General features: G+C 37.6%; 1 pseudogene; it reads left to right on the forward strand.

Annotated features, from left to right (window-relative positions):
• The first annotated feature begins 600 nt into the window (after positions 1-600).
• Positions 601-719, forward strand: LOC118602581 (annotated as a pseudogene).
• Positions 720-16,459: the final 15,740 nt, after the last annotated feature.

The raw sequence follows: 16,459 nt of genomic DNA on the forward strand, positions 1-16,459 counted from the left end.
AAAAAAAAGACGTAAAATAAAAAATAAGATAAATAGAAGGCAAAATCATGCCTAAACAAAAGCCACAAGATGACACATGAACAGAGCACTAAAGGCAGGAGAAAGTACATCCAGAGAGGCCGAAGGAACTCTCCATAGTTGACAGGCCACAGGTACCATGGGGAATGTTATGTTATGTGAAGATAATTAGAGATATGTCACATGTTTAAATGTTAAATCAGAGTTATGATTTGAGAAAATTAAACTGTTAGTGTTATATTACATTAATATAAAATACATAAAATAATCAAAGTAAGAAGTGAAAGCTTCTCAAATCCAAAAGCAGTATTTAAAACAAAAGCACACGGACAGAAATACAGAAAGATAGTTTTCAGTTCATTGGGTGTGTCTGATAAGAAAGAAGTAGGAGGCTTAGGACTCTGAGATTGACATTTGATGGGGTTAACTTGGCTATCTCTACTCCTAAGTTCCTAGATCAAATTTCAGGAACTAGATGGAAGAAGTTTGGTAACTGGGCTTTAATTTTTGTGTCCATCTCAACTGGTCAGATAAGAAGAACCTAGTCATAATAATTTCTAAGATTAAAAAGTCACCATCACAGTCTATGGCCATGCTGCCTTGAACAAGCCCGATCCTGTCTGATCTCAGAAGCTAAGCAGGGTCAGGCCTGGTTAGTACTTGAATGGGAGACCAACTAGGAACACCAGGAGCTGTAGGCGTAAAAAAATTAAAAATAAGGGATTGTAGACTGACAAGGTCCTTGCAATCTGTGAGGTCAACCAAGGGTTGCATCGCCTAAAAAATAATAAATGAATGAATGAATAAATAAATAATAAAGTCACCATCACTCCATACTTAAAACAGATACATAGTAACTTGATAAAATATCGATTAATTTTTATATGGGTATATGAATGCATAACTGAAAATAAATTCCAAGGGATGCTCAGTGCAGGGGTCTGTGGATCAGTCTAGTTCAATACAGCTTTTACCAAGCTCAATTCACCTTCCTTTGGATTTCTCCCAGTTTTTTATATCAAGTGAAATAGTTTATAGTATTTATATTCTGTGTCTGTTTCATTTGTTTGCTCCTTAAATCATTCGTTCCTTCCTTCATTCATTCATACCCAGTGCATTGTGAATGGTGCTAACGGAATTGAAAAGAGACTCAGCCCTTCCGAACCAAAGAGTCACACTCTAGTAGGTTACATCCAAACAAGTAATTACCACACTACACAATAAAATAAGCCTCCCTAAATGTTCTTTCTGCAGTTCCTACAAGATATCTCTTGCTTTCCTTTCCACTCACATTTTTCCTTGCTCTTAATTGTTTGTTTCTCTGCTCACTAGTACTGCCACTGAATTTGAATGTAATATTAGAGTTGGTATCACGAGATGAAAATAGGAAGATATTTCCTCTGTTGTTTTAAGTAGCATCTTTTCCAGTTGGATTGTCTTTCAGTTTATATGAACATTCTGAGAGATAATTGCCTAATTTTCATTAAAGAAAAATACCAAATACAGTATGTTTCCATGATATTTATGTAGTGGCAGTGAACATATAATCTTGGTAGTTTTCATCTCAGAAAAACAAAAAAAAAAACTAGACAAGTACAGTATTGCATTAGATAATGAAAAATATTGAGAATACTCGGCAGCAAATAGAGGCAAGTGAATGTAGATATACTTGTAATTTGGGGCTGCAAAATGCAGTGACTACTACCAGGATAGAGCGCAGATTAGAACCTGAAGATATAACTGCTTGTGGTGTCCACTGTTGGTCAGAAAGGAATGCAGAGGCTGTTGAGTCGTTTTTTCCCACCCGTTGTCACAAGGGCCCACGATGTGACTAGTGCTGCTTTCCATTGAATGCCATCTACATTTCAATTTCCATGCTCAGTTGTCCATGACACAAGCCAAGTCAATTATCCATAACATCAGCAACTTGGCTTTACTCAGTTCCAGAATGTTTCTCCAACATTTTGATCCTAAAATGTGAACACCCAAATGCTGATATGTGTTATAACTAATGAGAACAAACTGGCCGTAACTCTCTAAATGGGCCCTTTCAGAGGCCAGAGGCTGACTCTTTAAAAAGCCTAATTTTTGCAGGGTCAACACCTCCCTGTACAACAACGGCAATAACAACAACAACAACAACATACAACGACAACAACAAAAACAGTACAAAATGGAGCTAAAACAATTTCACCCTTTAAGTATACATTGTGATAAAATTTTGGCAATCTCTACATTAAAATTGCTCTCAAATTTGTTTTTTCCCATCTATCGCCATCCCCAGCGCTCCAGTGCAGGCCTTCACTATGTGCACTCTGGACTGTGGCTGCTACCTGCTAACTCTTTTCCCAATCTCCAACCCACCTGACAGAGCAGCCTCTCTAAAATCCGCTTGATCATCTGTGGCTCCCGATTACCCTGGGGATAGCATTCAAATCCCCCACCACCCATGTGAAATTCAAAGCCTGCTTTCCATCCTTTTGCTCCAACCTTCTCCCAGCTTACTGTGGGTTTCCTGTGCTCCCCATGTGCTAACTTCTGGAGAACCCCTGCTCCCTTGCCTTTACTCAAACAGTTTCCCTGCCAGGAATTCCTTTTCCTTTCTTTACCAGACATCTGTGTCCTGTACTAGCCTCTGTTTAAAACTGGTTTCTATAGCTGTCTTCTTCCAATAAGTTATTTTTATTTTCCTTTCCTAAAGCTTCCATGACAAGAGTCTGAGTTTCTTCCCTCTATTCTTCTATGCCCCCTCTCCTTCTCATCCAACATCTCTATTCTGTATAAAATGAGCCTTCCTGTGCTCCTAGTGCATTTCTTCTATCCACCTCTCAGGCCTCCGCCTGTAAACCATCATTATAGGTGCGCCTTTTTTCCATGGGCACTCCCAGATAGGTCAGGATTCCTTGTGACATTGTTTTATCACGTTCATTCTTCCTTCACACACGTATTGCATTCAAAGCGAATGAGCAGCTATATGGTTTTTGTCTGCCTGGCTGGACTTCAAGCTCTGTGAGATCAGGGGTAGTGACTGGAGCTTTGCTTTGCTTGGGAATTGTCTGGACTTGTGTAGAACTTAGTAGCTATTCACTACTTGTTGAAGACGTCAAGCTGCCTAGCTATAATAATGACATAAATGAATATTTATAAAATTTAAATAAATATAATTACTATAAATATTATTTATCATAATAAAAATATGTTGATAACATAATTACAAACTGACAAGCTGCCATCATTTTCTGCACTAAATGTCTTACCCAGAAGAATGTGTCTTCATGAAGAATTGTAATTTGGGAAAATTTTAAACTCATGGGAGAAAAGGCATGTTTTGATTTTTGAAATCTCTGAATTATAGACTGTTACAAACTTCTATTTATTTTAAATTTATAGACTCTGATATGTTAGTGTCCTTTGGCACTGCTATATTTAATGGATACAACAGGAATAATTTAAAATAAATTTTTCTTGTTCATATATAAATTTTTGCCAAAGCATTTACAGCAGTGTTATCTAATTAGAGTAAACATGCCCTTTCTAAAATATGAGCGGTAGTTTCATATTTTAGAAAGGTTACTGGGTATGGTCTGGATTTGGGGCAAAAGGCTGATGCATATCATAGCCCTCACTCTCTTGGCATCTTGTGGAGAGGTGTCCTTGGGCTGGGCGCGGAGGCGGGTTGGGGGGGGGGGCGGGTAGCTGGTTACAGTACGGGGCTGTGCTCCAGCCAAGGGTCCTATACTCTTCTTTTTCATGCAAGAAGCTAGAAAGCAGCATTGCAGGGGTGCCAATATCTGAGGTATCTAGCCCCTTATCTTAGATATTAAGAGGCCTTAGATAAGGCATCTGTGATTTAGGCCAGTGCTGAGAAATGCCAGACTCCCAGCTAAGCACATGGAAAAACTTGGGGGCTGTGGGTCTGTAGGACTTGAGTCTGCACATGGCCCTTTCCCCTGGGAGAAGAAGCCCAGCAAACTCCTATCACCAGGCCACCTGGGGTGAGCCCTGAAGTAATTCGGAAATTCTGGCTGCCATCTCCACGCACATCTTCTTTGTTCATAAACTCTTATTTTCAGGATGACTGAGTATGAGCTCAATTTTTTTTTTTCATTCTTTATGGCACTAAATATCTGGTGGCCTGGAAACTTGTTAACAATCAATCAGGAGAAATCGGTCTTTAAGTGATAATTATCTAGCTGAGAACAGGAATGATAAAAGGGAAAGCAACTACTCTTTTTGTGACCATCTGTTCACACCTGTTACATCATCTTTCCTACAGCACCCCTGTGAAGTAGGTATTACTGGTTCTCTTTTCAAACTAGTAAAAGGAGAATCAGGTTAAATAAATGGCCCAAGGCCTCATCATTGAATTCAGCCTTGTCTGAATTCAAACTCCATTTGTTGGGCTGATTTTTCTGTGATTCCCTTCAAAGTTATCACTCAAAACACAGTTTGTTTTTATGACAACTACATGAAGTGTTTGGGTCAACAATTTAGTGTTATCTGCAGACCCTAGACAATGTATCAGTCACTTTATACTCTCCTACCTCATCTGATCATCCACTGGTCTTCAGAGAATTTTCTGCTCAAATCCTAATTAAACCACAAATCAGTGGTTTTGAAACTTTTTTAAATTAATGGAACCCATTTTAAATTAAAGTCTAAGTTAGAAATCCTACCTTCTCCTCCTCAGATATAAGGTGCCCTCGAACAGATTTTGGAATACCGGGGCTTCACAGAACATGGAATTTGAAAGCCACTGCTTTAGTCTGAAAATGTACTATAGAAAACAAATGAGCACATCCAGCTGTGAGTTTTCTGGTTTCCCAGAAACTCTGTTTTGGACAGAAGGCCATGTGCTGCAGACATGACGGCAGCTCACAGTCTACGGAGCTGCTGCCATGGCCAAAGAAACAGAACATTTTCTTTACAGTTTCAACTCACAAAATGGGAGAATCACCTCATTACCCCTGAATGCCTGTTACTGCAACTCAGTTGTATGGTGTACAAAAGTTCACGTCGTAAAAATTATGCTCTCTATATATCTTGTTGAAATTGAACTAACTTCACCCTAACGATAAACTCTTATGAAGTCACATGGATTTGTGACTGGACTCCATTTGTCTTCCTGATCCATTAATAGTGCATTTATCATCAAATGAACTTAAAACGATTTGCTGCTGTTTGCTTTCAGCAGTGGAGGTGACCAAGATATTGACATTAGTTGGCAAATCTCACCATAGGGCAGAGACTCATGGGGGCACCCAGGAGGATATAAAGATTCTCTAAAAGAGAAAAATAAGAAATTCAGCAGATGGCAAAAATCAAAACAGAACACGAAGTTACTAAATAAATTTAGCTTTTTAAATAATGTTTCAGCAAATGTGAGGCAGCAAATGCAGCTCCTCCTTATAGCCACAAGAAGGAGCATTCTACAAGTATTATCCTGCATCAGTGAGTTTTGCTTACTAAATTTGTCGATAAAGTCTAAAACAAAAATAAACATTATATTTATCTTCATTTTGGAGGTAAGGAAAAGGTATAATTGTCTTTTACTTGGAGGTAAGAAAAAAACTAGAATTCTGCGATTCCAGTGCTGCCTTGGCTCCAATTTATTGTATGAAATACAGCAAAGATATCTAGCCCCTTCAGTGTGACGGGTTAATCAGGTAGTCTTTTCCAGACACCATCTCTCTATGGGCTTCTTTAGCCATTACACCCACATGGTCCCTTTCGCCTTGAAAACACCACCAAGAGCAACAAAACAAACAAACAAACAAACAAACATGGACTCTTCTGTTCTTAAGAATCATCCAGTTTCTTCTTTCATAGCCAACCCGTAAGCCAACTCAACTCCTTCTCCAAATCACCAGCTTCATCCTAGATTCTAAGTCTGAACTTTCCTTTTCACCCTCATCTAATTCTCCCCTTCCAAACAAGAGCACAGAGCACTGCAATCAGGAGCTTCATGGGTGCCTCGCGATTTCAGACTGCTTAGGGTGGGCCTCAGCTTGCTCAGAGTTCATGAAGTTTTGTCAGAAGCAAAAGTGAAAAAGAGGAAATCATACACAGGCAGACAGTCCACCCGAGTCATAAATTCTAAGGTGGGAGCTGGGCATAACAGGAAAACTCTGGGAAGAAACGATGAGAAGAAAGCCTGGGAGCCAGTGCTGAGAAGGGTGCCTCATACACAGCAAGAGTTAGAAAAAATCTCTTTGTTCCCTTCTGTTCGCTCAGAAAAAAAATATAGCTATTTCTTTCTGGGGGTATTACTTAAATAAAGGGGTAAATACAACCTATAATACCACAAAAGCAAACATATAATCTATGGATGAGGGGAGAAAAGCTCATGTTGGTTCAGTTCTTGGTTCTTCAATTGGAACACTCTTTTATAAAGGGACTCATGCCCAGAGGGTACCACCATGATGTCAAGGACACCAGGATACCTGTGTTCACTTATAAGCATCATATTTTAAGAAGACTATTGACAGATGTGGAAAATGACCAGGTTAGGAAAAGTCTGGAAGCTATGGGAATGGGTGAACAACATAGTACATACAAGGTTGCTAGATTTAGCCAATAAAAATGTAAGTATCTTAGTAATATCAAAATCTCAGATAAATAACAAATAATATCTCAGTATAAATATGCACCATGTAATATTTGGAGCCTACTCATACTAACTAAGTATTCCTTGTTTATCCAAGATTCGAATCCAAGCAATCCTAGCTAGAAGGAGCTTATGGTCTCTTGTTAAAGACAGTGCATACTGTGGTAATCTTAAGATTTCCAGAGGTAATTAGAATCCGGTCCTCCCAAATCTACAGTGTCGGTTGATTCTCCTCATTGCTGGTATAAGTTATGGATACTATTGTGATCATTCTTGGACTCTTTTTATTTCCTAAAGGAATATGTTTTAGATTATCCATCTTTTCTTCATAAATGCGTGATGAAATAGTTCAGTAGAAATTCTTTTCAGTTTCTGGGATGATAGCAACTTTCTCAAATTTCCAATTTGCCACGCAGTTTTCCATGAATATATTATAGGTCATTTCAATGTAAAATTCCAAACATGATAATGTAAATAAGCTACCAGCAAAGGAATAGGTAACCTTTATTTTACAAATTCTATTTGGAATAATGCTCACACAACTCATGCTTTCTCTAACTCTTATGGTGAGATAAATAAACTATGAGGAGGCATTTTATTCAAGGAACATAAGTGAGGTAAATGCCTGAGGTATCATTTGGCTGCCACAGCACGTGCCAAAAATAAACTCCAAAATTTCAAAATAAAACTCTGGTAAACTTAACATTTCCCTTCTTATCTTATCTAGCTCTGTCATATCTAGAAAGATCCTCACAGACCAACTCCGAAACCTAGGCAGGACTCTCTCAGAAATGGCAGACAGGGTGACAAAAATCACATAATGCCACCATAATAAAGTGAGGAGGGCAACACGTTCTTCCCTCAAAAGCAACAATAGAGCTGGGGAAAAATGTCAAAAACAACCATTTCAGTGTTCCGGAAATTGGCCAAAGACATGAAACAAACTGAGACGCATTTATTGGTGAAACTTTTGAACTACTAAAAAGAACAAAGCATTTCTGTCCCACGCTCCTTGTTCTGAGGTGAAGGAAATATTATAAGACTGTGGCTATGCTGCACAACTCTATAAATTTAGTGAAACTCATTGAATTGAGCACTTAGGATGGGTGAATTTTATGGTATATATTTTATATGTAAATAAGACTGTAAAGAATTTACACGACTCATAAAAATATACAATTTAAAAGCAAGGTCCTAATCTAGATATCTGGACATCGAATGAATCTGAATTAAAAATATTAATAAGATAGGCCTTATTAAAAAGAATTTGAATTAATAGATATATTAATTTTTAAAGTATTATAAAAGTTTATTAAGACTATTATATAACAGCACTGTCCAATGTACCTGTCTTCAATGATGGAAATATATAGCTGTGCAGTCCAATATATTGGTTTCTATTCACAGGCAGCTTTCGAGTACTTAAAATGTGGCTGAAGTGACTGAGAGACTAAACCTTTAATTCTATTTTATTGCAACTAATTTAAATTTAAATTAAAATAGCCATTTTGACTGGTGGTTACCTTATAGGATAGCACAAGTCTTGAAAGAGCCCATATATGTACAAATTTAGTTTAAGAAAAATGGTTATTTCAAAACAATGGGAAAAGAATAATTATTTTTATTGGCAGAATACCTTTTTAAGACTTCCTATGTAAGAAATGCAAATTAAAGCAATGTAATACTATTTTTTACCCAATAAAATAGTCAAAAGAAAAAATATTACTCATTATTAAGCAGATTATTTGCTAATGGAAGAAGGAACTTGTGAACTTGATTCTTAAGACATTCCTAATTGAATTATCAAGGAATCTGGTTGATGAGAGAAAACTGGCTTATATATAAAATCAGTTAAAATTAAGCTTTCAGATGACTCAGAAATTCCGCTTGTAGAAAATAGCCCTAAAAAATGAATTAAAATGAGAATTATGGTTAGTACTGTATTTACAATAAAAAAAAACACTGGTAGTAAATTGAATATTAAAGAACAGAAGACTAGTAAAATAAATTACATATAAATTACATAGTTGTATTAGAATTATAGTGTATTTTAATTTTATTGAACTTAAAATGTTTGTTAGTAAATGCAAAATATAGGCTGTACAACATTAGAAAATCTGATTTTATTTTTGATGTCTGTCTATATTTACGTGTCTCTATATCTAGAAGCAAATAAATCAGTGGAGCAGCAGGGCTCATCTATTGGTGATGAAATTATGGGTACATCAATTAGAGATCTCTGTTGGCAAGCACATAAACCAATTCCAGTTACATTATGCAAGCACTGTTTATTTAAGAAGACTGAAAAAATAGATTAACTCATATTAAATCTGAGGAGGGAGGGAGAAGGGAGAGAGAAGACAAGACTTATTCAAAGAAGCACAAAAGAGTAGGAGAATTATATAATGTACAACTCTACGATGATGAATTTTAAATTTAAAGTTGAAGGCCTCCTAATGGTCCTGACATTAAGTTTTTAGTAGCTGGCCTATGAGATGTTCCTGGTCTAGGGAATCTTTAGGGAAGAGCCCAAGTAGAAAGAGTCAGGGTTGTAGGGGAGAGTTCAGGGTTCAGGTCAGTAGCTATGTGCCAAGCAGTACAAAAGTGTTTCAATATTTTAACAACCACTACAGCTATACTAGTGCAAACAAGCTATCAGCCTTGTTTATCTCTATATCTGTACATTCCATATTTACTATTTTTTTTTTCTTTATGAGGTCTCTGTTTTATTTGTCAGAAGCATGTTTCAAAAATTTTTCTTAGGAGGAAATGGGATATGTAGATTATTCTAAGAATTCTTAAGTTTCTCAAAAGTTTAGATAGATAAATGATAGATGATAAACATAGATATATATTTTTCAAATAATATCTTTCCTGAATTTAGGACACTCTTGCTGCAATCATTTTTATAAAATGATATGTAGATATATTTCTTCTGACTTCTAAAAGCAAATTTTGCAGTTGAACAATCTGAAAGCAGTCAAATTGTGTTTCTTTTTTTAGGTATCTTATTTTTTATACATATATAATATGTATATTATATATAATGTATATATATTATATATATAACATGTACATATTATATATATAGAATATATGCATAACTGGAATACATATTATATAATATGTATATATTTTATATATACATAATATGTATATAATAAATATATGATCCTGAGAGACTATGGATTTTACCAGTGTGCTTTTTCCAATTAGTCTAGACGAGAACTCTAAACATGTTCTGTCTGAAGACTGGACCTTTTTCTTCAGAATTCTTTCCTGTTATCTGCTTATTCATTGTCTTTACTCTCTTCATTCTTTCTTCTGCTTCTGAAATTCATATATTAATATGGTAAAACTCTAGGTTCTCCAGGGCTCTTATCTTCTGCCTAATTATTTTCAGCTCCTTTATATTTTTCTCAGTGTTTTGAGAGATTGCTGGCACTTGATCACTTAGACTACCAACTGACATCTCAATAATGACCAGCCTGTTCTTTGATTAATCTACAAGTGTCTAATTATAAAACAATGTTTAATAGTGCAAGAAAGTCTCTTTCTTGCTCTCCTTGAATTCCCATATTCATTCATTAATTTATTTTTAAAATTCATTTTCCATCTCTCTTCTTCTAGCAATTCCATTTCACTGGTTCTGATTATTTTTCCTTGTCTTTTTTGACCTATGCATTCCCAACCCTTTTCTATTATAAATGAGCAATGATTTTTCTCAGCCCACTGGTCTAAGTAATGGTTATTGGAATAATCTAAATGGTGATGAAAAGCCACAAACGCTTTCCCCACAGACTCACAGTGTAAAGGCCAAACATTTCCCTGATGATGGCGACCATCTTTCATATGCTTATTTTTTATCAGTTTATTCTCTTCTGGGAATTTTTATCTATTTTCATATTGGATTGTTTAGTTTTTTTGCTGATGAATTTTGAGGTTTTTTTTTTTTTAAATTCTAAAGACTAGTCCTCTGTTGGATATGTGACTTATAAATACTTTTCTCCCAGTCCACAGGCTGTCTTTTCATCCTCTTAATAATGTATTTCACAGAGCAAAAGTATTCACTTTTGATAAAGTCCAATTTACTAATATTTTTTTACTTTAATGGATCATGTTTTTGGTGTCATGACTAAAAATTTTGCCTAAACTCTAGTTACTGTGGAGTTTCTCCTATAATTTTTTTTTAAGTTTTATATTTAAATCCATAATCAAGTTTGAATGCTTTTTGGTATCTGATGGAAGGCATAGGTGAAGATTCACTTTTTTTTTAAAGAATTGACTTTATTTCATTAGAGCAATTAAAGGTTAACAGCATTTATTACTCTCAGTCGATGATTTTGCTTCTCTATTTACTGAAAAATTGAAGGAATCAGAAATTTATGCAACCAGAAGATAACTTCTCACGATTCCTAACTCGCCTACATATCTAACATCTATATCCTTACGCCGTGCATTCCATCGTGTTACCAAAGATTAACTATCCGCATTCCTTTCTAAAAGCATTTCCCCCATCCTCTCTCGTTTACACAAGGATAACGTTCCAGCAATATTCCCTTCTCTCAAATATTGTCAGTTTTCTCCATCAACTGAATTATTCATGGTAGCATTTGAACGTGCTTTTTCTTCCACATTGAAAATATATCTTAAACATACTTTTCTCTTAAACTACTATTTGTTTGCTCCCTTTCTCATCAAAAGTACTTCAAAGTGTTGATTTTAGTCATTGTCTCCATTTTGTCTTTCTCTTTTGCTTTATACTAATCAGTGTTTTCTCATTATTGTGTTGAAATAGTTTTTAAATCCAGGGTTCAAATCTCAGTTCCTACCTTTTTAGAATACCAGTTTACACAATTGATCCCTCTCTCCTAGAAACACAATCACGACTTGGCCTCCGGTCTAGGTTTTCTTCCTACCCCACTGGTTGCTCCTTCTTGGCCTCTTTGCTATTTTTCTCTCTTTTCCCTGGCTTTTGCAACATAGTGCCCCAAGATTTTCAAAGCTAAATCAAGTCAGAGATATTCACTTTCCTTCAATAACCACCCCAGGGCCTCCTTATCAGTACCATCTTCCGGTCTCTTGTGCCCCCTACCAGGAATAAGTCCACTTTCACTCCGAGACTCTTTTGTGTCCTATCAGAGATGCTCCGTATAGATTTGGACCCCAAGTCCCAGAACACTCGCAGTGCTCCTTTGTCATATCAGAGAAAAGATTCCCCCTTAAGATGTGAGGGTTTGGGGCATCTGTAATTGGTGCACTGGAGAGTAGTAAAATTCTCCCCAGGTACTTAAATAACTTGGGAGTCTATGTGTGTGTGCATGTGTGTGTGTATGTGTGTGTGTGTGTGTGTGTGTGTGTGTGAGAGAGAGAGAGAGAGAGAGAGAGAGAGAGAGAGAGAGAGGGAGGAGAGAGAGACAGACAGACAGACACAGAGAGAGAGAGAGAGAGATTTTGAAAGAACCATTTGTAGCCAAGGTAAAGAGTGACAAAAGATGAATGGCTAGATTTGGGGTTTGCGTGAAAGTGTCCTGTAGCTAGGGTGCCTACCTCCCTTACTCAAGAGAGAACACGTCAGCGTTAAGTAATCTTTCTTCTTAGACCTGCGCACAATCCGTTCTCACACTTAGTGGTTTCTTGGCAGGGGTCCCTAATAACAATTTATTATTTTTTCCATTTTTCATTTTTGCTGTCATTAGTTTCCTGTAGTGCTTCTTTCTGTACCTCTTTTTACTTTATTAAAGCTCATCTGTGGAAATTATCTTACACTAAAGAACATAAATAAACTTTTATTTAGCAAGCTGAGGATTACGGATATGTAGCCAAGACAACTGAGCTCATTAAGCACCAATGTCACTAAGGCTCTCTCGCTCATTACTCATTTATTTCAATGATTGCTTTAATAGAAGAGGAGGCACCGCTTCTCCCCTGGATCATCAAATCATTCCCTTTGGGTGTCACAAAAAACAGAAGATGGGACCAGGCAGGGCTCTGAGCCTTGGAGACATAATGGGAGTGAGGGTATTTATTAATCATCGACAGATCCAGATTTGTGAATTAGTTCTCTCTTCCTTCTCTTTCTTTCTCCCTCTTTAAAGGGAGCAGAAGGAGGTGATAAGAGGCATTGAGTTTAAGGGCTTCTCTCAAATGGAAGTTTTATACTCAACATTCTTCAGTAAGAACAAGTTCAGGGGATCCAGAAAGCGGCATTTACCGTTTGTTGTACAGTAGTTTATTTCCACTATAAATCTGTGTTTACAAAGTCACCTCAATGCTGATTCTTCCCTTGGAATTGCTAGAAGGATACTTTGCTCCAAATAATAGAAAAAACTTGGGGCATATTTCATCACAAGTTTTGTTTGCTTATTCCAGCAGGAAACATGTAGAAACTGATTTTCAGAATCTGAGTCAGGTAAGAGAGTCTGCGGGCCTCTTCTGTTACCACATGGCAGCAGATTCTGTAACTTCATAAATTAATAGGAGATTTTCTGTTACGGAATCATGTGAAAAAGGGCTGGAGGAATTTTTGACTTACTTGGATGAAATGTTTGAAGTGGACTTTCTTAAAATATAGACCACGTGGCATACATGGAATTCACTTTGGTGGACCTTGTAAGTTGAGGGGAGGGGGTGACACTTCCATGGCTGGATCATCATCCTAGAGCAGCTGGTTTGCAATGGAGCCGATTCTCACTAGAACAGCAATATGGCAGGTGCTTCAAGGTGAGAAGCTCCAAGTAGTTATTTATTTTAGGAGAGCTAATGAGTCCCCTGGTAATGACTCTGATGAAGATATCTAGCAACGCCCTAATTACTAACATTCTCTCAGCTGTTAATATGTGTCGGGCACAATCCTAAGACTTCACTTGTGCTGTGTCATCAAATCCTCAAAACCATTCCATTTGTTAGGTATTATTGTTACCCACCCCGCCCCATTTCCCAGGTGAGAAAAAAGGACTAATCGAAAGGTCATACAACTAGTAGGCAGCAGCGCTAGGAGTAGACGTCACTGCTCAACTTGAAAGCTGTTGCACTTGACAACTGCTCTCTAAGAAGCTAAAAGTCAGAAGCACAATCTCCAGCAATTTACCCCTGGTAAAAGGAGGTAATGTACAAATCAACAAAGCCTCCGGTTGAGAAAGAGAGAAGCAGAGCAGTCTGTCCCTGAAGTTCGAGGATTAGAGACTGGAGAGATGACAGGAAACCCATCACTGAGCAGAGTCAGCAAGGGCATCGCTAAGGACCAGGGATAACACTTCGACCTTCCATGTTGTTTGAGCACCAAAATGCAATGGAAAGGCCCCTTGAATCAGCAGTAGGAGCCAGTACCCCCTTGTTACCAGACTTTCTTTTTCCCCTCTCTACGGTAAGGGTGGTAAGAAGGAGGAAAGGAATGGCTAGAATTTCATTGATTTTCCATTGCATGGTGGTAACTGACCCTTCTCAGCGGTGACTTCATGGGGACATCAGAAGAAAATGTGAGCTAGGTAAAACCGTGTGTGGAGTAAAACTGTGGGATTCTGTTACTAAAGAAAGCCAGGCAGTCAGGGCCCAGCAGTTGCAGAAGTCACTCTGGGTGTCCCTCGGCCCACATGAAGAGCCACTTAAATCAATGGATCCTGAAGGCACCAGGATGAGATGCTTAAATTGTTGCTGGGGAAAAAGCAGAGGTGGGCTTTATTTGATTTTTCTGGGTATAAAATGAATATATTTATCCTGGAAATTTTTGAATTCACAGAAGTGTGTAAGGAAATATAAATCACTCATATTGCCACCCTTCAGAGGCAGTCATGGTTAGCTGACATAACTTTTTCATACCTTCCATCTACTGCTAACTTCAGGCCCGGGACGACCCACTAAAGACTGGGATGTCCTAGAGGAGACTATTTATAATTCATGGGGACCGTACAACTTGTGCTGAAAGTGTATCAGGTAATCCTCCTTTCCCTTCTTCCCAGGCTCTGAACAACCATTTCTTCCTGTGATGGACAACTTGATTAAGGAAGTCTATGCTCAGAGTAAATCTGACACATTATTAGGGCAAAAGATTTTTCTGCAGCCATTTAAGATAAGATTGACTGGAGATACAAACAGACGTGCTGTTCTAGGGTAGCCAGAGCAAGATCTTCCGATAGCAATTTCTTCGTTAGCTTCATGCTAACCTCGACGAAGTACCTAAGGGAAAGAAATCAGTTGGCAAACCACCTGCTTATCAAACCTTTTCCTATTTTAGGGCTGTCACCCTTTGAAGGAAGATAGGGGGTGAAAAGGTGCCACTTCCCATCCCAGGAGCTTCTGAGGCACAGAAGGTTCTTTCTTGAGACTTTATTACTTAAGTGTTGGTGAAGAGCCGTTCTCCAAGCTCTCAAAATTGAAACTAGAATGATGTGAGATCAGAGTCAACTTTCGCCAACTTCCACACTCCATTACTGTACAGTGCGTCTGTGTTTCTGGTGGATGTGATAGTAACCGTACATGTGGGCACGTGCATACAGAAATACACCTCTTTGACGGACTCGTTTCACAGCAAATATTCACTGAGCATTAGATAAGTGCCAGTGGCTATTTTAGTTGCTGCTGCTATGGTAATGAAAATACCATCTCTGCCGGATACTCTCTTACATTTGAATAAGGAACACAGACAATAAACAAATAAATAATATCTAATGTAATTCAAAAGATTGCTTAGCACAATGAAAGAAAGTAAAAAAAAAAAGCATAACATAGATATGAGATTTTTTTTTTTAATTTTACACAGAATAATTAGATAAAACTCTCCAAGGAGTTATCTTTGAGCAGAGATTTGATTAAAATGAGGGAGCAAGACCAGGGACGACTGGGGAAAAAATAAAAGAAAGAGTAAGTGCGAAAGCCTTGGGAAGGGGGAGGTGGTGAATATGTGTGACCTAAAAGATCACAGAGAGGGGAAGAACTGAGAGAGAGATAAAGAGAGCCTTGAACACCACGGAGAGACACCAGTATGATAAAATCGCTACCTGGTTTCTTCCCCTTCTGCAGTCCTGAAGCCCAAACTCCTTCGCAGGGCACCCACCTTCTCTGATAATCTGCACACCACTCACTCGTCAGGTCCAACCTCTGGCTCATCATATGCTCTCTTTCCTTTAGTCACACCGAGCTATCCAGGCACCCAACTCCCCAGGTTCTTCCTTGCTTCTCTGCCTTTGCATAAGCCATATGCTCAACCTCGAATGCTTTTCTCCACGTTGACCTGGTGAATTATAATCTTTCTGAGAAGAAAAAAAATAAAAACACCTTTTATGTGAAGCTTTTCCTGGCTCACACAGGAAACCGCACCCAACTTTATGCCACTTCTATTTCTAGCATATCCTATAGCTGCTCTGTGGTCATTACTTGTCTGCATTACCGCTTCCCACGTAAGATGAACTTTGTGCAGTCACGAATGAGGTCTTTATATTTAGATCCCTAATGTTTAGCACAAGGCTAAATGTGTGGTGGTAATAATAATAATAAAATAATAATAATAATAATAATAATAATACACATGAATAAATGAATGAACTTGTGTGTGCCTAAATCAAAGAAAAGCTGATTGAGTTCTGGGTTTGTTTTACCTCAGGCCCATGATACAAAAAGTCGTCATAAAATGGACGTTTCTTTCATTTTCATTCAGCCAAGAAGACAATTTTTCTGAACTTTTCTAATAGAAAACTGCAAGTGAAGTGAAAGTCAAGAATGTTCTATGCATGGAAAATGTAATAACTACATAATACACCTGTCAAAATGGTGTTTAAAATAAAATGCTAACAGACCCATATAACTGAAGAGGTTTTGTGGGAGTTGCTATTATAAAGC

This window comes from Rousettus aegyptiacus, unplaced genomic scaffold (genome assembly GCF_014176215.1).
Source record: "Rousettus aegyptiacus isolate mRouAeg1 unplaced genomic scaffold, mRouAeg1.p scaffold_m13_p_4, whole genome shotgun sequence".
Taxonomy (NCBI): domain Eukaryota; kingdom Metazoa; phylum Chordata; class Mammalia; order Chiroptera; family Pteropodidae; genus Rousettus; species Rousettus aegyptiacus.